Source organism: Meriones unguiculatus, chromosome 12 (assembly GCF_030254825.1).
Source record: "Meriones unguiculatus strain TT.TT164.6M chromosome 12, Bangor_MerUng_6.1, whole genome shotgun sequence".
Taxonomy (NCBI): Eukaryota; Metazoa; Chordata; class Mammalia; order Rodentia; family Muridae; genus Meriones; species Meriones unguiculatus.
This window is the reverse complement of record NC_083360.1, coordinates 89,147,723-89,174,841: the sequence shown is the minus strand read 5'-3', so window position 1 is coordinate 89,174,841 and position 27,119 is coordinate 89,147,723. Positions and strand designations below refer to the sequence as shown.

The 27,119-nt window shown below is 39.9% G+C and overlaps 1 protein-coding gene across 6 annotated transcripts in view; it reads right to left on the bottom strand.

Annotated features, from left to right (window-relative positions):
- The window catches only part of Agbl4 (AGBL carboxypeptidase 4), a 1,227,056-nt gene that overhangs the window by 282,848 nt on the left and 917,089 nt on the right, over positions 1 to 27,119 (bottom strand). The window lies entirely within an intron of this gene.

Below are 27,119 nucleotides of genomic sequence, written 5' to 3'. Positions count from 1 at the left end.
CAATGCATTTCTTTTTTACATGAGAAAAGGATAGACTTTTGGGGGCTAGGATGAAATGTTATAGACTGAAAAGTTTCATACCCCTAAAACATTCTGTATGTTAGAGTCCTAACCTTTAATATAACAATATTTGCAAGCAGAGTTCTTGAGAGATGGTGTAATTCATGTCTTTATCAAAGACCAGGAAAAAAACAAAAACTTTTCCCATCCTGGGAGGACACAGGAAGACGTTTGCCATGTGCAAGTCAGTAAGACAGGAAAAATCTTCATCAAGAAATGAATCTGGAGACATTTTGACCTTGGATTGCCTGCTCTCTAGAAAATGATAAGCTATTTTTTTTTTAACCATTCACAGTAACCTGGGCAGATCAAGACATACTTAGGAACGACTTGCTTCCAACACTATGCTTGAATTACAGCTAAAATCTGGCTAAGTGTTGTCATCCTTAAACAATACCTTTGCAGAGCTCAGGATTCCTCATTTTGCTAGAGTTGATAAATGTTCAGCATTAGAACAGACGAGTATTTCTTCGGATTGGAACGTTGCCAGTGGCCGGCCTCATCCACCAGCTCTATGACCTGTTTTAAGAAGGCTTTGCACTTTTAAAACCAGTTAAAAATAGCTGCTTAGCTTTATTTGTAATAGCCAGAATCTGGAAACAGCCCAGATGCCCCTCAACTGAAGAATGGATGCAGAAATTGTGGTACATCTACACAATGGAATATTACTCTGCAATGAAAAATAAGGAAATCATGAAATTTGCTGGTAAATGATGGGATCTGGAAAGGATCATCCTGAGTGAGCTGTCCCAGAAGCAGAAAGACACACACGGTATATACTTACTCATATAGACATATAACATAGGATAAACCTACTGAAATCTGTATATCTAAAGAAACTAACCAAGAGAGAGGACCCTGACTAAAATACTCAATCCCCATCCTGAAAGGCAAAGAGGAAGGACATCAAAAGAATAAGAAAACAGGAAACAAGCTAGAAACCCGCCACAAAGGGCCTCTATAAGGCTCTGCCCTGCAGACTATCAAAGCAGATGCTGAGACTTATGGCCAACTGTCAGGCAATGTGCATGGAATCTTATGTAAGAAGTGGGAAATAGTAAGATCTGGAGAGGACAGGAACCCACAAGGAGAGCAACAGAACCAGAAATTTGAACACAGGGGTCTTCCCAGAGACTCATACTCCAACCAAGTACCATGCATGGAGATAACCTAGAACCCCTGCACAGATGTAGCCCGTGGCAGTTTAGTGTCCAAGTGGGTTAGATAGGAATGTAATGAGGGACTGTCTCTGACATAATCTGATTGGCTTGCTCTTTGATCACCTCCCCCTGAGGGGGGAGCAGCCTTACCAGGCCACAGAAGATGACAATGCAGCCACTCCTGATGAGATCTGATAGAATAAGATCAGAAGGAAGGAGAGGGGGACTTCCCCTATCAGTGGACTTGGGGAGGGGCATGCGTGAAGATGGGGATGGGAGGGTGGGATCGGGAGGGGAGGAGAGGAGGGAGAGGCTTATGGTTGGATACAAAGTGAATAAAGTGTAATTAATAAAAAAATAAATGAATAAAAATAAAAAGAAAGCTGCTTATTATGGTCCCAGGATTTCTGTGTAAATGGTGCATCATTATTGTGTTAAGTACCTAAATGTTCTCAACTGAAAAAGAGTTTCTCAAAAATGGAGGCCTATAAGCACTCTTCTATGTTATTAAGGGGATTTACAGGCTTGACCCTAATTTGTGAGGTTTGGGACTCAATTTGGGAGTCAATTTGCTCCACCCACAGGCCTCTTAGAGTGCTTGTCAGAGACTCTGATGCTTAGGTTTACCTCCTCAATCAGTAGATTTAGTGCCTGATCAGTGCTAAAGATGATGTCGGATGGGGGATGTAGAGTAGAGCAAAAGCAGAGATGAGCTTTACCCTCCCAAACGTCCTGGCTGGTGGGGAAGACAGGTGTTCATCAAATAATCATAAGAACACGAGCATAATTACAGTCTGAGGTGAGGACCAAGAAGGAAGAGCAGTGCTCCACTGGCTCATTTAACAAAAGGAAATGGCTGCCTTGGAGTACAGGTTCAAGGAACACATCCCTGAGGAACAGACGCTGAGCAGAGATATGGGTGGTGTCAAGGTGGTAGAATGAGGCAGGAAGACGCTCACAGGAGAAGGAAACCCGAAGTGGTAGCTTAGAGGTCTATAACTTTAATGAACCTGCAGAGATTCCAAACAAAGAAACCAAAATACAATACAATCTAAGCAAGAGCAATTGGCTTGCTGTGACACTAAGGATGCAACTCTAAGATCCTAGAACCTTCCGTCTCTGATGGGACTTTAAAGTTCTTCCAATGAAGAAGTCTGGGAGCCAGCACCAATCGAGGCAGTGGGAATAACAGGTCCCAAACTCCATGATTAGATGAGCTGTGTTCATTCCAGGAACTGGAAGAAGCCAGTAGGGAAGAAGCACTGAGTCAGAGGCAGGAGGGGACAAGGCTGAAACAATTACTGTAACGTTTTGGAAAGCCAATGAAGAACATTTTAAGGTGGTGATGGTTGGGTAAGTGAGGTGCAGAATTAGTTTGTGCTTTTTGACAAGTGGGTCTAGGGAGACTGGTAGGGGATTACTCCAGTAAGTGAGATGAAGGACTATGGTGTTGAGAGCAGGATGGGGGGAGCTGAAAGAGAAAAGCATGGGAGAACCAGAAGGAACACGGGTGGGGGACAAGTAAGCCAGATATATTATACTCCTATTGTAAGTTTCTCTATAATTTTATCCTAATACCATCCCAGGTCTCAGAATCCCTCCTCATCCATCAGCCTCTAGAACACTTAAAAAACATGGGGGAAAAATTAGGTAACTGTTCAAAGATCTTCCAGTGCTGATATCCTGTGGTTCAAAAATTTTATCATCTTAGTCTTTTTCTCCTTTTTTCGTTAAAACCCCTGAGATTGTCTTTACTAAAAATATACTTGCTGGAAGGAATCAGGAATGATACTTATGCCAGCAGCTTGATGACAAATAGTTGTGACATCTTGAATCAGGGGTATGAACCAGAACTGCCAGGTGTCTGGTGCACAAAAGGAACGAAAAAGAATCTCTCACTGGAAGTTCCCCCCAGAGACCCAAAGACCAATAATGAAATCAGTGTCAGAGCGGAAAGTGCCTTGGATGATGGTAATGATGATGATACTCATAATAATTCCTTAAATTCATTTAGTGTCTTAACATGCCGTGTCTCATTTGACACAACAACCTTCTGAGGTATGCCAGTTCACAGGAATGAGAAGAGTGAGCCCAGGAGAGAAAAAAGAAACAGCAGTGCTTAAACAGATGTATGTGTTCATTTAATTGACAAGTACTTATAACTCCTACTATGTGCCATGTTGTAACATCAGTATAAACTCAAGAAACAAAATCTCTATTCCCATTGGGATAGAAGATAATAAAATATATAATAAGATAATGTGATAACACACAGTATTAATAATATATTACACAATAATATGACCTATGATAGAATATAATCTAATAATTATTTGCAATAAATTCTATGAAGAGACTTTAATAGGACTGTCTGTTAACAAGTCGACAGAGAAGGCAATTTTAAATGGAATAGTCAGAGAATTTTTTTGATGACACTGCAGATAAAGAAACAACAATGACCCAGTAACTGTAGATGCCAGTTCTGGGAAAGGGCTTGACTTGTCTGAGAAGAAAATAAAGACTGCTATGTTTGGAGCATAATACGTGAGATGGAAGTGTCATGAGAGGAGGTGGGAGAAACAAAATATCCAAGACCAAAAGGGTTCTGGGAATCATGGTTAGGGAACTGGCTTTTAAGTGATGGGAAACCATTAAAAGGTTTTAATCAGGAACGTGATATCATTTGATTTTAGATAGAAAAGATTACTTTGGCTGGTGGGCGCATAATTTACCACAGGGTAGCAGACCAAGTAGGAAGCCAATACAGGCAAGGGGGGTTGTGACAGCTTAGAAGAGAAATACAATAGAAGAGACAGGGAAGGGCAGCCTTACCACACCTAGCCTAGGAGGCATGGGTGAAGGAGAATCAGTTTTCTTTAGAACTGTGGCCTTTGGTGAGTTGGCCGTGCCCCCCCCCCCAGTGGAAAACTGCGTGTTCAGGAACATCTGAGCTGTGTTATTGGACATGGTCAGGTAAAAAAATAAAAAGGATGGGTAGGGAAGCAGGGATGTACGGGGGGCAGAACCAAGGAGAAGTGACTATACTTAAAACACACTTTCTGAAATTCTCAAAAAGTAAATAAACAAACAAACACACAATCTTATCAAATTAAGAATTCTGCAACTGCTTCATTTTGCACTTGACAGTTGCTTCCCTCCCAGCTCTAGACGGGTCAAGAGGAAAGGATGGACTGTGCTCATGCTGAAGGCATATGATGGCAGCTTTCTGTTGATCCAGGAGAGAAACAGATGGTGAGTTCATTCTGTAGCTTCTCAGAGTCACAGAGGAAGAAATGAATCTGATGTCTAGTTTGGTTCAGACTCTCCTACAGATTAACATTACTTGTGGTCTCTTAGTTTTCATATTTTCATGGGGATAGTTGGTGACTGTGGCCAGTTAAAGTCCTCTGTCCTGGCTTGCTTCTCACTTTACCCCCTACGGAGACAGAAGAATTCTTTGTTTACATGCGAGCATCTCTGTTTCTAAGCTATGTGGCTGCCAAGAGTAGACACCTGTGTGCTCAGTGGAGTGAGAAAAGTGAAGCCACTAAGTTCTCCTACCCAGATGCCTCAGCTCTTCAAATGGTTGGTCAAGTAGCAAATTCACACGGTTATGAACATCAGGTGCCCAGCAAAATGTGGGAGCTTTTTAATACATAAATGAAGATCTACATGTTGAAAGGTTCCTCTTGTTCAGTATCATTAGATATGGGAAAAATGGGAAATAAAATCACAAAAATAATCACAATAGTATCACCACTGTAGACACACCAGACAGGCTAAAATAATAAAAATAAAATAGTGAAAATAGTAAGTTAAGTGCCAGCAAGTATGCAGGGCAACCAGAATCCCTAAATATTGCTAGGCAGAGTACAAATTTGATAAATAAAATTAGACGATCCTAAAAAAAACTACATCTGACTACTTTTCCTAGAGAAATGAACTGGGTTCACACAGAAACAAGGACAAAAAGGCTCACTATAGCTTTTACATATAATTGTCTAACTTGGATACAGCTTAAACACCTCCAGTAGTGAGTGGATAAACATATCCTACCACCCTGTATGGATGAACAGTATTCAGCAATGAAAAGAAAGGAACTGTTGATACCGGCAGCTTTAGATGGATGTCAAAAGCATTAAGCTGGTACAAACAGCCACTCACATAAGCTTAGAAATCATGATTCTGATTTTAATAGATTCCTGAAAAGACAAAATGATAGCAATAGCGACTATGTTAGCATCTGCTAGAATAAAGGAGAAAGGTGTGCCTGTGAAGAGGGGGTGGTGTTCTGTATCATGATTATTATGGTGGTTGCACAAAAATACTTGTGTTAAAAGTTATAGAATTAGATATTAATCTGAAAAAAAAAAACATAAAGTGAAAGGCCTTTCCGTTTTGGACATTAACATGTCAATCATTTCCTAAGCTGTACTTTTTGGGAAAAAATATTTTTATATTAATTACAGTTTATTCACTTTGTATCCCAGCTGTAGCCTCTTCCCTCATTCCCTCACAATCTCACCCTCCCTCCCTCATCTCCTCCCATGCCCCTCTCCAAGTACACTGATAGGGGAGGTCCTCCTCCCCTTCCATCTGACCCTAGCCTATCAGGGCTCATTAAGACTGACTGCATTGTCCTCCTCTGTGGCCTGGCAAAGCTGCTCCCCACCTCAGGGAGAGGTGATCAAAGAGCCAGCCACTGAGTTCATGCCAGAGACAGTCCCTGTTCCCCTTACTAGGGTACCCACTTGGACACTGAGCTGCCATGGGCTACATCTGAGCACAGGTTTTAGGTTATCTCCATGCATGAGCCTTGGTTGGAGTATTAGTCTCAGAAAAGACCCTGTGCTCAGATTTTTTTGGTTTTGTTACTCTCCTTGTGGAGCTCCTGTCCCCTCCCGGTCTTTCTATCTCTCCCTTCTTTATAAGATTCCTTGCAGTCTGCCCAAAGTTTGGCTATGAGTCTCAGCATCTGGGCAGAGTCTTCCAGAGGCCCTCTATGGTAGGCTCCTGTCCTGTTTCCTGTTTTCTCCCTCTTCCAATGTCTATCCCGTTTGTCTTTCTGAGTGAGGATTGATTATCTTACCCAGGCTTCTCTTTCTTGCTTAGCTTCTTTAGGTGTACTTATTTTAGTATGTTTATCCTATATTATATGTCTTTGCTCAACCATGTTCCTAGAAGCTTTATTTGTAATAGCCAGAACCTGGAAACAACCCATTCCTCCCTCAACGGAGGAATGAATACAGAAATTGTAGTACATTTACACAATGGAATACTACTCAGCAACTAAAAACAAGGAAATCGTGAAATTTGCAGGCAAATGGTGGGATCTAGAAAAGATCATCCTGAGTGAGGTATCCTGGAAGCAGAAGGACACCACAGTATATACTCACTTATAAGTATTTATTAAGCTATGCTTTTAACAGAAAGGTAACACTTGAGTTACTCAAACTCTCTCTTACCAAAACACACAGAAAGTGAGAGAGGAGTGGGATACAGACTTTGTAGAAGTGCATGGATGCCCAGCTCATCTAGAAGTTTCTAAAGCTAGAAAAGCTATTTCATTTCAATTCAGTCCTGAACTTTCAGAGGCAATAGCTTCTCCCTCCCCCTTTTAAAGCTTTGCTAGTAAAGCTGTCCCTGCACTGATCCTGCAATAAATCTACAGAACACTATGGTAATACCCATGGAGAAGGCGAAAGGGGTCCCCATAAAACATGCAATTTGAACTACTACAGATGTTGCAGTGGGAATTTATGGTTTTCTGCGGATCCTTATCTCTTCTTGCCAGTTTCTGCACACTGAATCATATGCTAGCAAAGTCTATTTTAAGACTCATCATTTTTCTTTAAATATTTTTTAAAAAAACTGTGGCAATTAATTTTTCCATACTGTTCTATCATGACAAATTTGAAATGCATGTTTACAGAGCACATGTAATTGCATTTGGGCACATGCAAATGACATGCAAATCTTACATTCTAAATGAGTTTGTTTATCATTCCTGAATTCTAATCCAAGGACCTCACTTTTAAAATTCAGTTTACATTCTGACATGTATACAAATGAGTTCGACTCTGGAAAATAACTTAATAAACTCAGGGTTAGCGATGCAATTAGAGGAGGCATCTGGGAGCTATAAAATTTAGGAAGCAGCATTTACATGTTTTTTTTTTTCTGCATTTGAGGTTTCAATTTCCTAGCTCCAGTTCCCCCTTTCCAGGCAGCACTCCCTGCACCCTACCATCCTGATTTCCATCATGTCAGCTGTCCTATCATCTGACATCACTTCAGCTTTTAAATGTTTGTCCTGGGGGAAGAGAATAAGCACATATCACTGAGGATGACTTCACTGCGTCATTGTCCTCAGTGCAGCATTTTCAAAAACTGACATTGGGTGATAAGTGAAATGAAAACTAATAGAATTAACATTGATCAGGGTTTTTGATTTGAGTTTCTTAGTATAGCTGGCCCCATTCTCCTTGGGGTGCTAAACTCGGATGGATTTTGGCATTCTAAGGAAAGCTATAAGCGTCACAAATCTGATTTGTTGAAGGACATAAACAGAGGAGAGACAATGGGAGCGTATTTTCTTTCAGATGACAGGAAACAGAACTATAAAGCAAAATGGATGGAAGTTTTCCAGAAAACCAGAAAAGGTAACATCAGACCCAGGAGTCCCCCTTCAAGGAATTTAGCTAACACAACCCAAAATGAGGTCTCCAGGAGGTGTTTGCAAATCCATGTTCATGGCAGCATTGTTCTCAATAACCAAGGCTGGGAAAAGTGCGAACAACTGCTGAGTGGGGGCCCTATAAAAATATGGACTATGTAGATCGTGGCCCTTACAAAAGAAGAAAACCTTGTCACATTATACTTCAAGGACCTCTACCATGTGAGATAAGATTGCCACAAAAAAGATGAATGCTGGCACTCCATGCACACAAGGTATGGAAATATTTGAGTCCAGAGAAACAAAGCAGAAAGGCAGATACCTGGAAGGGGGAGGTTTGTCTTCTAAAGGATATGATGTTTCAGTTTTGTTAGGTGAATGTTTCTAGAGATCTGTGCCCAACTGTGTGACGACTGTTAAGCCTACTGGACTGTGCATTTGAAAATGGTTAAAATGGTAAAAGTAATGCTAACAACAAACTCTCCAGGGCAGAAAGTCCTCTAGAAAGGTACCTGCATAATAAAGGCAGTATGTTAGCACAATAGCACTTAAGATTTAATTAATTAGCAATTAGTTAATTCATGATTTTTGAGACAGGGTCTTGCTACGGCGCCCAGGCTGCCTCTGCTCAATATTTAATCTAAGCTAGCATTGAACTCATGGTGATCTTCCTGCCTCAGACTCTCAATAGCTGGGATTATAGGAGGGCATCACCAATGTTGGCTTGAGCTAGAATTTTAATAAAAATATGCATAACTAAATACTTTCATGATTTCAGAAACTGTCATAATGAAGTGATTTTTGCCTATAGAATATAGATATTTCTAAATATGATATTTTAATAGAAAATACTTTAAAGTTAAAATTAGAGTGTTAAAATTGAGCCTATTTCAGTCTTTTAATTAAAATTACATGCAATTTATGATAGGCTAAACTTTTAAGTTCATATAATTAGGCTTTAAGGAAATTTAGCCTACCACTCATATTTTTGTATGGTTAAATTGTGAGCTAAAATGTGCTTTCACACTATTAAATAGCTGAACATATTCTAATCAAAAGAAGAATATAGTATTCAAATTTCAGAACCCACAATGAAATTTTACTACAACATGCATGTTTTAATGGACATAAAAATAGAGAATAAAATGTAAACTTTCAGAATTTACTGTTTTATTTTAAGTTATGATTTTGAGGCAGGCTCTCTTCTTTATGTAGCAAGGACTGACCTGGAACTTGTTATGTAATTTCAGCCGAGTTTTGAAATCAAGATTTTCCTGCCTCAGTTTCCTGAGTGCTAGAATTGTAGGTGTGCACTGCCAAACCTGACTCAGAATTTTACAAAGCAGTCTCAAAGGATGCTCTCTTCATAAAGGCCCTTTGAAATGACTTACTACAAAGTTCTAATTCTCTAGATGAGAAAAGAGTTATACAGGGAAAACATTTGCATTGAGTCCTAGAACTTTCTTTCCCATAAGAATTGGCAGCCCCAAATAAGACTCAGAGTCAACTTAAGATTCATTTCTGTTTCTTTCTGACCCTCATTTTTAGTACCATTTTGAACATTATATTTATCATATACTATGACCGTTTTAATGTTAGTTATACTTAGTCTTTGAAACTGTCTGTGTACCAATCTTTAGGGTACTATTCATAGAATGTACAGCTTGCTCTTTCTCTTTTCTCCTCTCATACCAGCTATGCTAGTCTTTCTCAGGTTATCCATTCATCTACACAGGCTTCTCCCTTTCTTTCCTTCTTTCCTTCTTTCCTTCTTTCTTTCTTTCTTTCTTTCTTTCTTTCTTTCTTTCTTTCTTTCTTTCTTTCTTTCTTTCTTTCTTCTTTTCTTATTATTTTATATTAATTACAGTTTATTTACTTTGTATCACAGCTATACCCCCTCCCTCATCCCCTCCCAATCCCACCCTCCCTCTCTCATCTTCTCCCTGCCCCTCTCTAAGTCCACTGATAGGTGAGATCCTCCTCCTCTTCCATCTGACCCTAGCTTATCAGGTCTCACCAGGACTGGCTGCAATGTCCTCCTCTGTGGCCTAGCTAGGCTGCTCCTCTCACAGGGGGTGGGAGGTAGGGAGGTCAAAGAGCTAGCCACAGAGTTCATGCCAGAGACAGTCCCTGTTCCCCTTACTAGGGTACCCACTTGAATACTGAGCTGCTATGGGCTACATCTGAGCAGGGGTTCTAGGTTATATCCATGCATGGTCCTTGGTTGGAGAATCAGTCTCAGACAAGCCCCTGTTCCCAGATATACTTGGTGCTTGTGGAGCTCCTTTTCTCTCCAGGTCATACTAACTCTCTCTTCTTTCATATGATTCCTTACACTCTGCCCAAATTTTGGCCATGAGTCTCAGCATCTGCTTTGATACACTGCTAGAGTTTATCAGAGACCCTCTACGATAGGCTCCTATCCTGCTTCTCATTTTCTCCTACTTCCAATGTCCATCCCATTTGTCTTTCTACGTAAGGATTGATCATCTTACCCCAGATCCTCTTTCTTGTTTAGCTTCTTTTGGTGTACAGATTTTAGTATGTTTATTCTATATAGTATCCACTTATAAGTGAGTATATATTGTGTGTGTCTTTCTGCTTCTGGGATACCTCACTCAGGATGGTCTTTTTTAGATCCCACTGTTTGCCTGCTAATTTCATGATTTCCCTGTTTTTAATTGCTGAGTAGTATTCCATTGTGTAAATGTACCACAATTTCTGTATCCATTCCTCCGTTGAGAGACAACTGGGTTGTTTCCAGTTCTGGCTATTATGAATAGAGCTGCTATGAACATGGTTGAGCAAATATCCTTGTTGTGTACTTGAGCATCTTTTGGATATATGCCTAGGAGTGGTATAGCTGGATCTTGAGGAAGTGTTATTCATAATTGTCTGAGAAAGTGCCAGATTGTTTTCAAAGTGGTTGTACAAGTTTACATTCCCACCAGCAATGGAGCAGAGTTCCCCTTTCTCCACAACCTCTCCAGCATGTGTTGTCACTTGAGTTTTTGATCTTAGCCATTCTGATGGGTATAAGGTGAAATCTCAGGGTTGTTTTGATTTGCATTTCCCTGATGGCTAAGGACGTTGAGCATTTCTTTAAGTGTTTCTCTGCCATTCTACATTCCTCTACAGAGAGTTCTCTGTTTAGCTCCATACCACATGTTTTTTAATTGGATTACTTGATTTGTTGCTTTTTAACTTCTTGAGTTCTTTATATATTCTGGATATTTGCCCTCTATCAGAGAGAGGGTTGGTGAAGATCCTTTCCAAGTCTGTAGGCTTGTTTTGTTCTGACAACAGTGTCCTTTGCTTTACAGAAGGTTTTCAGTTTCATGAGGTCCCATTTACTGATTGTTACTCTTAGAGCCTGTGCTGTTGGTGTTCTGTTCAAGAAGTAGTCTCCTGTGCCAATGAGTTCTAGGCTCTTCCTCACTTTTTCTTCTAACCAATTTAGTGTGTCTGGTTTTACATTGAGGTCTTTGATCTACCTGGACTTTATTTTTGTACAAGGTGATAAATATGGATCTATATTCATTTTTCTGCATGTAGACATCCAGTTAGACCAGCACCATTTTTTGAAGATGTTATCTTTTTTCCATTGAATGGTTTTGGCTTCTTTGTCAAAAATCAATATCCATAGGTGTGTGGGTTTATTTCTGGGTTGTCTACTAGGTTCCATTGATCCACTATTCTGTTTCTTTGCCAATTCCATGTAGTTTTTATTACTATTGCTCTATAGTACAGCTTGAGATCAGGGATGGAGATACCTCCAGATGATCTGTTATTGTACAGGATCATTTTGGAAATTCTGGGTTTTTTGTTTTTCCATATGAAGTTGAGAATTTTTCTTTCAAGGTCTGTAAAGAATTGTGTTGGTATTTTGATGGGAATTGCACTGAATTTGTAGATTGCTTTTGGCAGAATGGCCATTTTCACTATGTTAATTCCATCAATCCATGAGCTCGGGGGATCTTTCCATCTTCTGATATCTTCTTCAATTTCTTTCTTCAGAGACTTGAAGTTTTTCTCAAACAGGTCTTTCACTTGCTTGGTTAGAGTCACACCAAGGTACTTTATGTTATTAGTGGCTATTGTGAAGGGTGTTGTTTCCCTAATTTCTTTCTCAGCCTTTTTGTCTTTGGTATACAGGAGGGCTTCTGAATTTTTTTTTTTTTAGTTGATTTTGTATCCAGCCACTTTGCTGATCTTTCTTTCTTTCTTTCCTCCTTTCTTTCTTCCTCCCTTTCTTTCTTCCTTCCTTTCTTTCTTTCTTTCTTTCTTTCTTTCTTTCTTTCTTTCCTTCCTTCCTTCCTTCCTTCCTTCACCAATTTTACACAAGCTAGAGTTATCTCAGAAGAGGAAACCACAATTGAGAAAATCCCTCTATATACTTGGTCTATGTGGGGCATTTTCTTCATTAGTATTGATGTGGGAGGGTTTAGCATATTGTGGATGATATCATCTCTGGTCAGATGTTTCTGGGGTTTTGTAAGAAAGCAAGTGAACAGCTTCCATGGTTTCTGCTTCAGGTCATGGCTCCAGGTTGCTGCTCTAACTTTCCTCACTAATGGGCTGTTACTGGTGGAGTAAGATGAAACAAACCCTTTCGTTTCCAAGTTGATTTTGACCATGGTGTTTTAGCTCAGCGATGGGACCTCTAACTCAGATAGGAGTCAGACTCCTCCCTATACTTGTTAAATTTTCTGGGCTCTAACTGTGCCTGTGATGGCTAGGTATAATATCAGTTTCATTAGATAGAAAAACATCTGGATTAGTGAGAAACTACTTTAGGTGTGTTTACAAGAGAGGATTGGCGGAGCTAGGAGGGCCGCTCTGGATATGGGTAGTACGATTTCACGTGCCAGTGGCTCACAATGGAACAAAAAGGGAAAGCAAGGAGACCAGCTGCACTACTGCATTTTCTGCTTCCTGTGTTGTGAACTGTGAGGTTCCATCATGTCTTCTTTGCCATCATGGACTGAGCCCCTCTGAAAGAGTGAAGGAATCAAAATACCTTAGGTGTTTCTGTCAAGTGTCTGGTCCCACCTACTTAAGACAGAAAATAGTTACAAGGAGAGGGGTCATTACAGTGACTAAAGCTGACCATATGCATCCTTTGCCAGAGGAATTTGGAAGAGTTTGGAGACGGCGGTCACACAAGTACTAGTTTGTTATAGGGAGACTTTCAGGGTAATTCTGGTGGAAGCGTGAAGATTAGAATGTTAGCAAAACCATGGATAGTGAAAACCAGGCTGATGAGTTTTCTTATGGGAATAAGAACTCTGTTAGGAGTTGGAGTAGAGGCCCTTAATGTTACACTCTGGAAAGAATTTGTCTATAAGTTTGTCCTAAAAATTTGAATGACACCGACTTAAAACGTAATGGACTAATGAATTTGGTGGAAGGAATTTCAAGACATTCAGGTTGTGGTGTGGTTATTGTGGCATGGTTATTGATGGCTATCTTTAGCCAGGCTTACAATGAAAATTTAGAGCAAAAAGAAGAGCAGAACGTGTAAAACATGCAAGGTTTGGCAACGGAAGAGAAGGCAAACACTGTGCAGTAGAACAAGATGAAAGGTACTTTGAGGGTATTTCAAGAATTGATGAGACCCCGTTTGCTATAGGCACTAAAGTATAAAACTATAAACACATTTAAAATTATTCCCCATGATAAGGCAATATGTCCATGGCATCTTGCTCGTACAGGAACACCATGGAGTACTTTGTCAGATCCAGCCATCCAGGAACTCAGAGGCCATCAGAGCCATGCACCTACATTTCTTGGTGAGCAGGGAGCAGAACTTGGCATTGTCTACACAGTACTAATATGCAGGCACACATAATCCCAGAGTTACATAGCCGTGGAGATTTCCATCAAGATTCTAAAGAAAAGCTTTGTTCTGTTGCTCTCCTTGTGGAGCTCCTGTTCCCTCCAGGTCTTACTATCTCCTTCAGTTTGTTTATATGGTGGATTACATTGTGGCCCAGGGGTCTTTTCTGAGACTGATACTCCAACCAAAGACCATGCATGGAGATAACCTAGAACCTCTGCACAAATGTAGCTCAGGGAGCTCAGCCTCCAAGTGGGTTCCCTATTAAGGGAACAGGAGCTAACTCTGACATGAACTCAGTGGCTGGCTCTTTGATCACCTACCCTGGGGGTGGGCAGCATTATCAGAACATAGAGGAAGACAATACAGTCAGGTCAGATGGAAGGGGAGGACGACTTCCCCTGTAAGTAGACTTGAAGAAGGGCATGGGAGGAGATGAGGGAGGGAGGGTGGGATTGTGAGGGAATGGGGGGGCTACAGCTGGGATACAAAGTGAATCAACTGTAATTAATATAAAAAAAATTAAAAAAGAAAAGCTTTGTGAGGCTGGGCAAAACACTTCTGGTTTCCAGGTTGCATAGTAGATGGCCTCCATCAGAATGAGCACCACCCAACTGATCCTAACTTTTCCATATGTGTGTCCGTCATTTCTTCATTCCTATGTTGCCCTAAGTTTCCAGGACTAGGCCAGGTGGGATGTGGCACTTCACAAAGTGAAACACATTAGTTCAGCTATAGGGAGTTTCCTTTTGTAAGGAGATTGTGTCCAAATGGTGACTGGCCAGATTATTTGCAAAGAAGGGCTTGAAAGGAAAATTCAAGCTGATCAGAAAAGCAATGCCGTGATGGTTTTCCAGTGCTGTGAATGTGTGTGATAAGCAATTGGCAGTTTGTACTGTCACGCATTTTAAACTACAGAAGTAGATTCAATCCTTTACCACCATCTTCTTTGGATGATTCCTAAAGAATTGGCCAGATGAATGTCAACATCAAAGGTGCTGTTATTTCTTATCATAAAATATATTTATCTCTTTGTACATGTCACATTGTCCAGTTGAAAGGTCACTCTACCAGAAACATCCTTGCACTTGTATGGATAGGTTATTAGAGATGACCTTTCTGTGGACTAAGGAGACAATAAAGAGAAGACTTTGGAATAATGTGCTGGTCCACAACCTCACCTGTGTGATCTGGAGTAAGTGGTGTAATCTGTCTACATTTTAGTCTTTTCTAAAATAGTGCAGTAATATTTGCAGTTACAGAATGACAGGGGTATATGATCGTTTTACATATAGATGTGATGTTATGCTCTACAGATGTGTTGGGCTGCATTCTTAGCTATGCTGGAATGCATGTGGCCTGCGGGCTGCAGGTTGGATATGCCCGATTTAGACAGTTTTGAGCATATGGAACCTATGAGGGAGCCCCTTAAAGTTCATTCTTTCTTTCAACTTTAAAGTTCTGGACACAAATGTTTAAATGTTTGAGGAACAAATGTTTAAGAAATATTTACTGGCTTGAATTGAATTCAATTGAAATGAAATTAAACAGCCTTTTAAAAGAACCCACTCAGTACCAACCATAGTTTCTGGCACACCGTCTGCTCATGAATGCTTATAGACTAGAGTTCTATAGAGGCCTGATTCCAGGACTGGGAAACACTAATGGAAAAGAATAAAGTCCTCCGAGGAGCTTTAGAAGAAGAGATACAGATTCACTCTGCTGCCATTGTTTCATCAGAACAGCTGCTGCTTACAGCTACTTCCTCTTCCAGGGCTGAGAGGGAGGCCTGATAAATCTACTATTGCCCGCTACACTTACGAAACAAAGGATTTGGCCAGATGAATGTCAACATCAAAGGTGCTGTTATTTCTTATCATAAAATATATTTATCTCTTTGTACATGTCACATTGTCCAGTTGAAAGGTCACTCTACCAGAAACATCCTTGCACTTGTATGGATAGGTTATTAGAGATGACCTTTCTGTGGACTAAGGAGACAATAAAGAGAAGACTTTGGAATAATGTGCTGGTCCACAACCTCACCTGTGTGATCTGGAGTAAATGGTGTACACTTACGAAACAAAGGATTTGAATTTGGGGCTGTGATACTAGGGGACATTGAGAAATCATATCCTGTCTTGCCTGGGCCTAGATAGATTTGTCCATGCATAGGAGTGTGAGAACCACCTTTTCTTGTTCCTTGTTCTCATCTTGCTTCCCTTTCAAGTCCCTTTACTGTGACGCTGAACGAAGCACAACAATTGCAAACATCTGAGCAATTATCTCATTGTTCTCAAAGACACATTTTTGCCACTGGCTCTTTAACTGTTTCTCTTTAGGTGATTTCTAAAGAATTTCATGGCTTTAATGAGTACATCAATTACTGTGCAGGGAAGAGCCCATGTCTCCTTAAAGGTTATTTGAAGGTTGATTGCTATCTTAGTGCTTATATCCAGCAAATCTATCTCAGTCTTATGAATGTATTTGACCTTTTTATAGGTACAGGGGAAAAATAACAGAACAAAAGTTAATTTAGACTTCTATAATACAACTTTTCTTTTTTTCCTGAAAGAATTGAAAGGGCATTGGAATCGATATCCGCAAAATAGCGTGCTGATGAATGTTGGGACTCGGTTTTCTCGTTTTGCTAACTTGAGATTGGGGATTCTGAGTAGTTTTTAATCCTGCATTCTTTTGGCACTGTGAAGTCTGCTATATTGTGTCCACACAATGCCACTGCACACTCATTATGGGAGTACCAACGGTCCTGAAAAGGTCAGTTAGTTAGAAATGTCAGGATTCAATGGAGCCATGCAGACTTGTGTGTGCATGGATCCAATTAGAGCAACCAGGCAACACTGTTGAAACCAGAATCCTAATAAGTGAGTGGAGAAAAGTAGCAGTTCTGTCCCCCCCCCTTACCTTTTCTCTGTATTAAAAAGAAATGGAGATCGCTTTTCAGCTATCCTACATGTAGGTGGTTAAGCTTTACCAAGTCCCACTTAGGCTCCAGGTGGGCTGGGAAGGGAACCCCTCATTCTGCAAAGGATGAGAACAGGTTGGGTAATGAAGGAGGAGGAAGCCATTAGATTTCAGAAAGGTGAAATGCATGAAAACTGACCCAAGTGGATAGAAGAGAAAACAGTGTTCTTAGTTCTTAGTAAATTCATTCCTAAGCTTCTACTGTGTGCTAGCAAAAGCTTTTTGGTTTTGTTTTAAATAATCTCAAGGCAGTGGTGCCAACAGGTGTTAAGAGTGAATTAAAATAAGGATGTGGTGGGCCCACCCCTGTGATCTCAGAACTCTGGGGAGGAAGAGCAGGAGGATCTCCGTGAGTCTGAAGTGAGCCTGGTCCAGGACAGCCAAGGACACACAGAGAAACACAGGGAAAAAGATGTACTAAATTCATCTCTACTGATACTGGCATGGTCCCTACTTCTCATTTATCATAGACATTTGGGAAACCCCAGTGGTTATTACCTTGCAAGCTGCAGTGATGTTGAATCATGATAAGGTTCCTAAAAGTTGTCTTCCCATTTCAATGCTTCTCTTGTTGACACAGTGCACACCCTGGTCGTGTGGATGGTACTGTGAGTGGCATGGTTTTAGCCACTCTGCTTTGTTTGTCCTTGCCTGCTGATCCTTGTCCCAACCTTTACTGGTCCCCAGTCAATATTAATTTGGTGTTTCTGAGCTCACACTTATTTATTCTTTTAGAAATTTATTTATTTATTCACTTTACATCCTGATTGCAGTCCCCCACCTTTCCTCCCAGTTTCCTATTAACACAACCCTTCCCCTTCCATTTTTCTGTCTCCTCCTCAGAGAAGGGAGAGGTCCCCCATGGGTACCAATTCGACTTGACACATTAAGTTGCTGCAGAACTAGGCTGAGTTCACATTTATGCTGCACCTTCTCTTTTGGTTTTCTTATTACAGATTTCAGATTTCTTTAATATTAAAATTTGCTACCACAAATTTGAATATTTTCTGAGCAGTCTCCGTCAGGGTTTCATTGGAAAAATTTGTTCAAACAAACAAACAAATCCCCAAGCTAATTCTGTTATAAGTAATTCCAGGGGTCATTCTTTAAGAACTAAGGAAGGTTTTACAACAGATATAACTAGATGTCTAAATTCAGGAGGTAGTCATGGGTGAGGATATGAAAAGCTTCCTGTTAAATTAATAAGCCCATCTCCTGTAGTCTTATTTCCAGAAGAAAAAAATTTCTAAAGGACATCCATCCATGCATCTATCCATGCTTCCATGATCCATGTATCCATGTATCTATCCATGCATGCATGCATTCATCCATCTACTCTTCCACACATCCAACCATGCATCCATTACTATCTGTCCATCCACCCAAGAATATATCTCAGCTGGGTCATGCTGATTTCCCTGGTGATTTTAGATTTTAGAGAGAAATACATCGGGCTTATAAGACAATGGTTCAGAACCTACCTGGAGGAGAAGAAGTTGTACTGAAGTGCCAAACACAGCCCCTCTCGGCATTTCAGAGAAATGACTAATGGGATGGGTGATGGGTCTTTTGTAGCAGGGAAAAAAAAATATTAAGTACCTATTGTGACCATCCCCAGAGAAGGACAGTATATATCAAACAAAGAACATTTCCAAGGGGCCACACACATACATTATTTCATCCAATGCTCATATCAATCCCATGAGGTCAATATTAGTTCCATTTTTGGGAGGAAAGAACTGAAGATCTTAGAAGTTGTTTTTCAAAAATCATATCAAGAGAAAGGTGACAGACAATGGGAAGGGGTATTTTGATTCCAGAACCTTCACTGAAATGTTCCTTATTCCCTTATCCTACTTTTTGGTTATAGACATTTTATTTTTCTGTCCCCAGTAGAACTTAGTGAGCAATGATGATAGCAGATCAATAACTTTTGCCCAAAGCAAATTCCCATATTGCTGTAGCCTGTCCTTATGAATTTCTTTGATGATATTCTAGACTAGAGCATGGAGGATGTACACAATTATCCGTGATATGCCACTAGTTCCTTAGCCTCTAGGAATCTGATGCCCACGTATATAGATCACACCTTGCCTCAGCAAAACATCAGCTCCAAGCACATAAAGGACTATGGTATAAACTGGAAACGAGACAGTGAACAACAACCTTCTTTTTCTACATGAGAGATTTTTGTTGTTGTTGTTTAGGTCATTAAACATCATCCTAGCTTTTACGACCAACGTGAAGGCACTTATAGTTTTAAGCTTAGTTAGGAGAGAATTTTGAACAAACGACACACAAATATGGCATTCTAAAGACGTTTTGTCTGCATGTATGTCTGCTTATCATGTGTTTCTGTCCAGGGAGGTCAGAAGAGAGTGTGAGGTCCCCTGGGACTGGAATTCCGGTGCTTGTCACTGTCATGTGGGTGTTGGGAAGTGAATCACGGTTCTCTGGGAGAGCAGTAAGTACTTTTAACCACCAAGACATCTCTCTAGTCCCAAATGTAACCATTTAAAAAAAATAACTGAACATTTTTTCCTATAAGACTTTTGCTGATCTAAATAAGCTGGACCAACTTCATATACCTCGAGATTAAGGGGAACGTCCTTGGAGGTGTGAAAAAGGCTAAGTACAAGCCTACGCATGAGTGAGTCAGGGTAGCTGGTAAGCAGTGTCCCTCCACGTTTCTGCCTTGAGTTCCTACTCTGATGGACTGTGACCTGGAAGAAGCAGCCAGTGAATGCTTTACCCTGCAGGCTGCTTTTCATCAGAGTGTTGGGGTTTTATCACGGCAACAGGAAGTAACTAGAACAGAAGGCAGTACCACACTAGTGGGCGCGTTGCTGTGCTAGAGCTTACCAGGCAGACTTTTACGACTTCAGGCTATTTTGTTGGAAGATTGCGGAGAATTCTGGAGGTTTTTTTTTTTTTACTGGAAAAGTTGATGACTGTTCAGAGCTTAGTAAACTGTTGCAGGAAACTGGCAGATAATGCAGAGAAAAATGTGGACTATGGAATTCTGGCTCATGAGTTTTCAGAATGGAGCAAGAACTTGACTGAATTTGTGGTCCCGAGGGGTGAGGTCTTTGTTTCAGTCTGGCAATGTGTAAGAGCCACTTACAGGTACTGGTTTTGAAGGCTACATGATAAAGGGGGTCATGAAAAGAAACCAAGGCTGAGTACCTTATGACAGGATTAGGGTCCCTACAGAATGGCCATGTGAAGACATTGGTGAAGGTGAATCCTCAGTTACACTGGAGACACCAAGACAGGTGCTAGGACCGTGGGACATCTGATGAGGCCAGTGACTGTGTGTGTGGAGCCAGCCTTAGCCTAAGAGATTAAGTGCGCTGTGGGGGGCAGAGCTGAGGTGGTGGAGATGCACAAGCTCAGAAGATTTTGGGGGCCCAGAAGAGTATCAGTGAGTCTCAGATGCTGGACACTGAGCTACAAGATCTCACTTCATACTACTTCTTTTGATTTTGTTGAAGGTCAATTGTTTTAAACCCTGGTTCTTCTCTTTAGGGATAAAAGGATGTTACATTATTATTATTATTATTATTATTATTATTATTATTATTATTATTTGTTCACTTTGTATTCCAGTTGTAGCCCCCTCTCTCATCTCCTCCCAGTCCCACCCTTCTTTCCTTTCATCCTCCCTGTGTCTGTCTCCTAGACCACTGATTGGGGAGGTCCTTCTCCCATACTATCTGATCCTACTATATGAGGTCTCATCAGGACTGGCTGTTCCTCTTCCTCTGTGGTCTAGTAAGGCCACCTAGTCAGGGGGAGGTATCAAAGAGCAGCTCATGCCTGTGACTGCTCCTGCTCCCCTTACTAAAGAACTGTCTTGGAGATTCAGCTGCCCACAGGCTAAATCTGAGCAGGGGATCTCTCCATGCATGGTCCTTGGTTGATTCATCTTTCTCTGCAGGGCCCCCTGGGCCCAGAGTTTTTGTCTCTGTTGCTCTCCTTGTGAAGCTCCTGTCCCCTCCAGGTCTTTCTATTTCTCCCCTCTTCCTTAAGATTCCTTGCACTCTGCCCAAAGTTTGGCTATGAATCTCAGAATCTGCTTTGATACCCTGCTGAGTAGAGTCTTTCTGAGGCCCTCTGTGGAAAGCTCCTGTCCTCTTCCCTGTCTTCTCCCACCACAGATGTCCATCCCGTTTGCACCTCTGATGAGAATTAAGCATCTTCCCCAGGGTCCTCCCTGTTGTTTAGCTTCTCTAGGACTATAGATCTTAGTAGGTTTATGCTATATTATATGACTGATGTCCACCTATAAGTGATTATATACCATGTGTGTCTTTCTGCTCCTGGGTTACCTCACTCAAGATCATCTTTTGTAGTTCTGTCCATTTGCCTGCAAATTTCATGATTTCCTTGTTTTTAATAGCCGAGTAGTACTCCTTGTGTAAATGTACCACAATTTCTGTATCCATTCCTCAGTAAGGGATACCTAGGTATCTAGGTTGTTTCCAGATTATTATTATTATTATTATTATTATTTTAAAGGAGCCCGCATGTAAAAGACTTTGGATTGTTAAAAGGTAGCATGGGATTTTAAAGGACTGACTTTAAAACTTTTTAAAGTTTGACTCTGTTTTATATTAGAATACAAAAAAAGAGATCTTGGAGACAAAGGATGAAAGGCTATGTCTTAAAGTGATGTGTTTGTAGTAAGTAGACAAAGCATGTAGTGTCCCAATTAACATTAACTGTCAACTGGATGCAAGCAACCTAGAATCACATGAAGAAATTAGGTTGATCTATGGGTTTGTCTGTGAAATACTGTCATAATCATTAATTGTTCCAATAGGGCACTGCCAATTGCAGGCAACACTATCCACAAACAGGTGATCTTGGGCTAAGGGTCCACTAAAAATGGGGGAATTGATGACTAATACTGTAAACTTAACCAACTACCCATGATTAGAGAGGTCATAGATCCTAGATGAAAAGCTATGACTGCCATTTTCTAAACCAACATAGTTTCTAGCTATATTCTAAATTATCCTCATTTTCACAGAAGATCTCACATAATTAATTTTCTTTCTTTTGTCATATAGAATCTATTGAAGAGATCTTCAACTGATCAAAATGCACAGGATAAGCAACATGGGATGCCAAAACCCAACTGGTATATTTACCATGTAACTCCTGCATCTAAGGCTCGGGAAACATCATAAAAGAGGGGGAAGAAAGCTATAAGCACCAGATGATTAAGATGCTCTTTGTGAGATAGTGTCTTCTGAACATGACAGGGAAGCCAGCACTCATGATAGAGCAATAATATGGTCGTCTAAAGAAGACCTGCACAATGACAACATCAGTATGTGGTAATTTGGTAAGGCTTACTAACAGACGGAGAGTTATAGGCGATGACTGACAAGAGAGGGAGAATCCACTTTTCTCTGGGGACATGTACCCTACTTCCCCAAAGGTTAAACAATCCGAAGTGGTCAGTTCTAGACACATGTACATATGAGCACTAGATGGATTTGAAAGGTTATATAGTCAAAATCTGAGAAATCATGAATTTGAGGGTCAGGGCACAGGGGATACTGGAGGGATGAGAGTGAGGGGTAGAAAGGATATAAAGTAAGCACTCGTGTTTGAAATTCTCAAAGAAAACTTTTAAAACAAAAAGAGAAGTTTTGTTAAGCATGAGCCTATGACTGAATGAGCCAGATAGTGAGCCAGACTGAGGCAGCGAGCAGCATTCCTTCAAGATTCCTCGTGTTGTCTGAGTTCCTGTCCTGACTTCTTTTGTGCTGGATGTGACCTAGAAGTATAACCCTTTCCTCTCCAGTTAATTGTGATTACACTGTGTTGCCACAACAACAAAAGGCAAGTAGAGCAAACGGTGTGTTAGGACAAATCCACACATGGTCTGTTCTCAAACATTCTAATCTGATGTTTTGGTTTAGCTAGGGCGCAGAGATAAGTCATTGTATGATGCCTTATGGTGTGCAGTTTCCAACCAATGTCAGGCCTCAACTTACCACTCACTTTTCAGGAGTAGTGCCTATCATCCCTTTTAGCCAATTAGCAAAATAGATCTAAATATTTTAAGTTGAGTTTATAGTTACTTAATTGCAAACTAAGAAGACATGCACATTTTGTGAGAACCGTTTTCTTGCTTTTCTCTATTTAACTAGAACTTGGGAAGATGTCGTTTGCAACTGCTGCAGTCACTGTGAGCCCACATGTGGCCTGGGAATGGATTCAACAGTGAGCATGTTGAGTGAGGAGAAGAAGAAAAACAGACCCTGTCCGCTAAGCCCTATATCAAGATGCATAAAATGTCAGGTTTATTTCTGGATTATTCATTTACATGAACCAATGGATTATCTATTTTTGCTAAAGCTAATTTAGAGTAGAATTGAAGACTTCCACTTACATAGTTTCTGTGCTTTTGTGCTTTAAATTCTAGTTTCTTTAGACCTAGGACCTGTTTTCAGTTTAATGGCCAGTCTTCTTAACCCCTTTACACTCCTCTTCCTCATTCTGATGATAATTTTCATATTACATCCTTCTTCTAGCTCAGCCCATCGAAAGGGAATATTTGAAAATGTGACCCCTTCTGATGGGTCCTGGGAACTCCATTACATATTGACTTCCTCAAACATCTACATGTGTACTATTCAGTATGTCCCCCAAGGATTATATTAAAAAAACAAAAAAACAAAAAAAAAAAAAACCCATGACTTTCCAGTATTTTATTTCTCAGATTATGAAGTTTGTTATTACGTTAATTTTTAAAGATATATAAGGTCTTAGCCCCAAACTTAGTTATTTGGGGTTTTTACTGTGATGTGACAAACAACATGACCAAAAGTAACGTGAGGAGAAAATAGCTTGTTTTGCTTATATTTCCTCCATCAAAGGAAGTCTGGCCAGGAACTCAAGTCAAGGCAGCAGGCAGAAGCTGACGTAGAGGCCATGGAGGGATTCTGATTACTAGCTTGCTCTCCATAGCCTTATTCAGCCTGTTTTCTTATAGCACTCAGGGGAAGCAGAGCCCAAAGTGATTTAGGCCTTTCCACATTGATCACAAAATAAAGAAAATAACCTGCAGTCTTGCTTATAGGCCAGTTCTATGGAGGCATCTCCTTGGTTAAGATTTCTTTTTCCCAGATGGCCCTAATTGGTATCAAGTTGACCCAAAACCTAGCCTGAACACTTACTATGTAACCAAGGATGGCCTTGAATTCCAGATTCTCCTGCTTCTACCTGCCAAGTACTAAGATTGTCTGCATGCTTCTCCACAGCCAGCTGTTCCTGGAATTTAATAGTCTGAGTAATGTTTAAAGTTGATGTTTTTTTTTTCTTGTTGCCATAAGAGACAGAGGTTGGTAGATAGAGGTGGAAGTATAAATTGTTGCAACCTTTTTAGTAAATGAGTTGGTAATAAACCTCAAAAATTCCTTAAACATTAACATTCTTGGACCCAATACTTCCATTTTTAAGATAATTTGCATAAAAGCCATGCAGAAGATTTTTATTTAACCTACTTTTATTGGATTATATTAATTATACATAACACTTGGTTTTATTATGACATCTCCATGCATATAGGCAATGTACTTTTGATCTTATTCACCTCCTATTGCCTTCTCTTATCCCCTTCCACTCTCTATGTAGAGCAATGGCTATTACACTGAAGAAAAAAGTCTTCCCATCTCCTACCAACCATTAACTGATCATCAATCTTCAGAGAATGGGCCTCATGAGTCCCTGTTATGGTAGAATTGTTTGCAAGAATAAAATGTCAGCAAGTAACAGAATGCAGGAAAATAGCACTTACTTGTTTGGTAAATAAGGGTGCATATAAATATGGAAGTAATAGACCTTTAATACATGTAGTACTTAGAAATGCTCATGGAATGCTCACAGATCTAGGAATTCCATCCCTAGTAATTTATGTTAGGACCATAGTCTAAATATAGACAGACATATACATAGGTTGAGAAATTATTCATAAGATTGAGAAACTATAATGAAGTTAAAAATCCAACAATACTGGCATGGGAAAGTATTTCTGTTGTTATGTTAAATAAAAAGTCCAGATACAATTTTAAACACTATATAGTTTCATTTCATGTAAAATAAAATTACACATGCACAGAAAAAAGATAAGTAAATACATTAAAATATTTAATAGTTATTGCCTCAGGGATACAGCTGATAGTTTCATCTTTGTACCAGTTCTGTGTTTCTCAGACTTTGTACCAGAGACATGCACAAATTTTTTTAAACAGAAAAAAAACGGTTATGAAAAGATGGTAAGTATGTAAAATACATAGCAACATGAAGATTGTTTATGAAAAATAATGCTAAGTGAAAAAAGATGTATATGAAAACTTACTGTGATTGCAATTATGTAAATATGTTTCTGCACAGAGACAAGAACTAAAAGGGAAAATGTAGAAATAGAATTACGCCTTGTATTGTGCTAAGGCTGCAGATTAGGAGTAATTTATTTTTCTTCTCTAAAAATGCTCTTGAAGCCGTTTTTAATGATGTGGATACATCTTTTTTTTTTTTTTTTTTTTTTTAATATCTTCTCCCTGTTCCACTGTGCTGTCTGCTCAGCTCCATTGGTCCATGGCTCAGAAACTGGCTCCATGGCGAGAGCAGCTAGAAGTTTCACATTTCTTTGTTCTTCAAAAAAATTGATTTTACATGTGAAGAACCTGGGTTGGAGACAAACTCCCACGTTGTCGTTGTCATACAATGGCCTGCAGGTGTGGCCCATCAGTTTTTAACAGAATTTTATTTTAACAAACTCAGGAGAGGAAAAAGGAGCTTTGTAGATAATTTCCTCCCAGGTATTTCTATGATACATAGGACATCAAATGTCTCTCTGGGATGCAGTCTAGCTAGTGAGGAATCCCTTGTGACTATGATATACTTGAGAGCATAGACTTTCCTCGTCTCTTGTAAAATGGGTGTGTTGGCCTTCTGTCTGAGAAAGAAGGATAAGATCTGATTACTTTCCAAACTTACAGTTGTAATAGCTGGAAAGGATTTACTATCAGATAGTCCTGGATTGAATCCTGACTATCTGTGTTCATGTGGACAATTTATCTAGCTCCTAGAAGCTTTGTTTGCTCACCTGAAAAACATGAAAGATACTACCTGTCTTAAGATTAGTGGGAAGACCTGTTTACAAATATCCACAAAGGGCCTAATATAGCTTTGCCTCTGAGCATAGAGTTGCTAAATGCTGTCTTTTTGCATATGCCATCGAAAGCTATGATATTTGACAAGGGTTATAAGAAAATTCAACAGAGAAATGATAGCCTTCAATAAAGGGTGCTGAGGAAACCAGACGCCTATGCCTGTGCAGAAGAGTTGAACATGGACTCCTCCTTATACATATCTTATCAAAACATTAACTCAAAGTGGGTCAGATAACTAAAAACATGATAGCTAAGGATATAAAACCCCTTAGAAAAAAATGTAAGAGTCTATCCCTATGATCTTGTGTTAAAAACTATTCTCTTAAATATGGCCCAAAACTATAAGCAAGAAAAGGAAGACAAGGGCTGGAGAATGCTTCAGTAAGTTAGTGCGGACCTGACTTTGGACCCCAGCACCCAATCAAAGCCAGTATGGTGGCTTGCCTCTGAAATCCCAGTGTTCTGGGCAGTGGAGGAGAGGAGGGGAAATTGGAAGATTTCTGGAGCTTATGTGCTGGCCAGCCAGCCTGGCCAATCAATGAGCTTCAATCTCAGCCAGAGACTGTTTCAGAAACTAAGTTATAGAGAGGGCAAGGAAGAAACCTGACACAGACTTCTGGCCTCCTATGCACATAAATACACTCATGCACACACTCACAGGAATATATGTATGTATGCCAAACACACACACACACACACACACACACACACACACACACACACACACGAGAAGTGGTAAGTTGGAGTTCATCAAAACAAACACAAATATTTCAGACAACAGTATTGAGAAAGTAAAAACAAATTAACAAAAAATCCCAGCAACCCATAGAATACAAAAAAAGTAACTTCAAATCCTGAATCTGATAAAGTTGCACCCATAATCCACACATGTAGAAACACACTAAAATCCAACAACTCAGCAATATAATGGGAAATATAACCTAATTAAAATGGAAAGAATAAACAGCACAGATATTTCTCCAAAGAAGCCATATGCATGGTTTATAAACTCATGAAAATATAGTCAGCATTATTAGACACTAAGGAAAGTGCGTATCTAAATCACAATGAGATGTTATTTTATAGTCAAACAATATGACAATAAGAAAAAAGACACATGACAAATGTTGTGGACAATGTGGAAAAATGAAATTGTCCTATGCTATAGCTGGAAATGTAAAATGATACAAATATTTCATAAAACT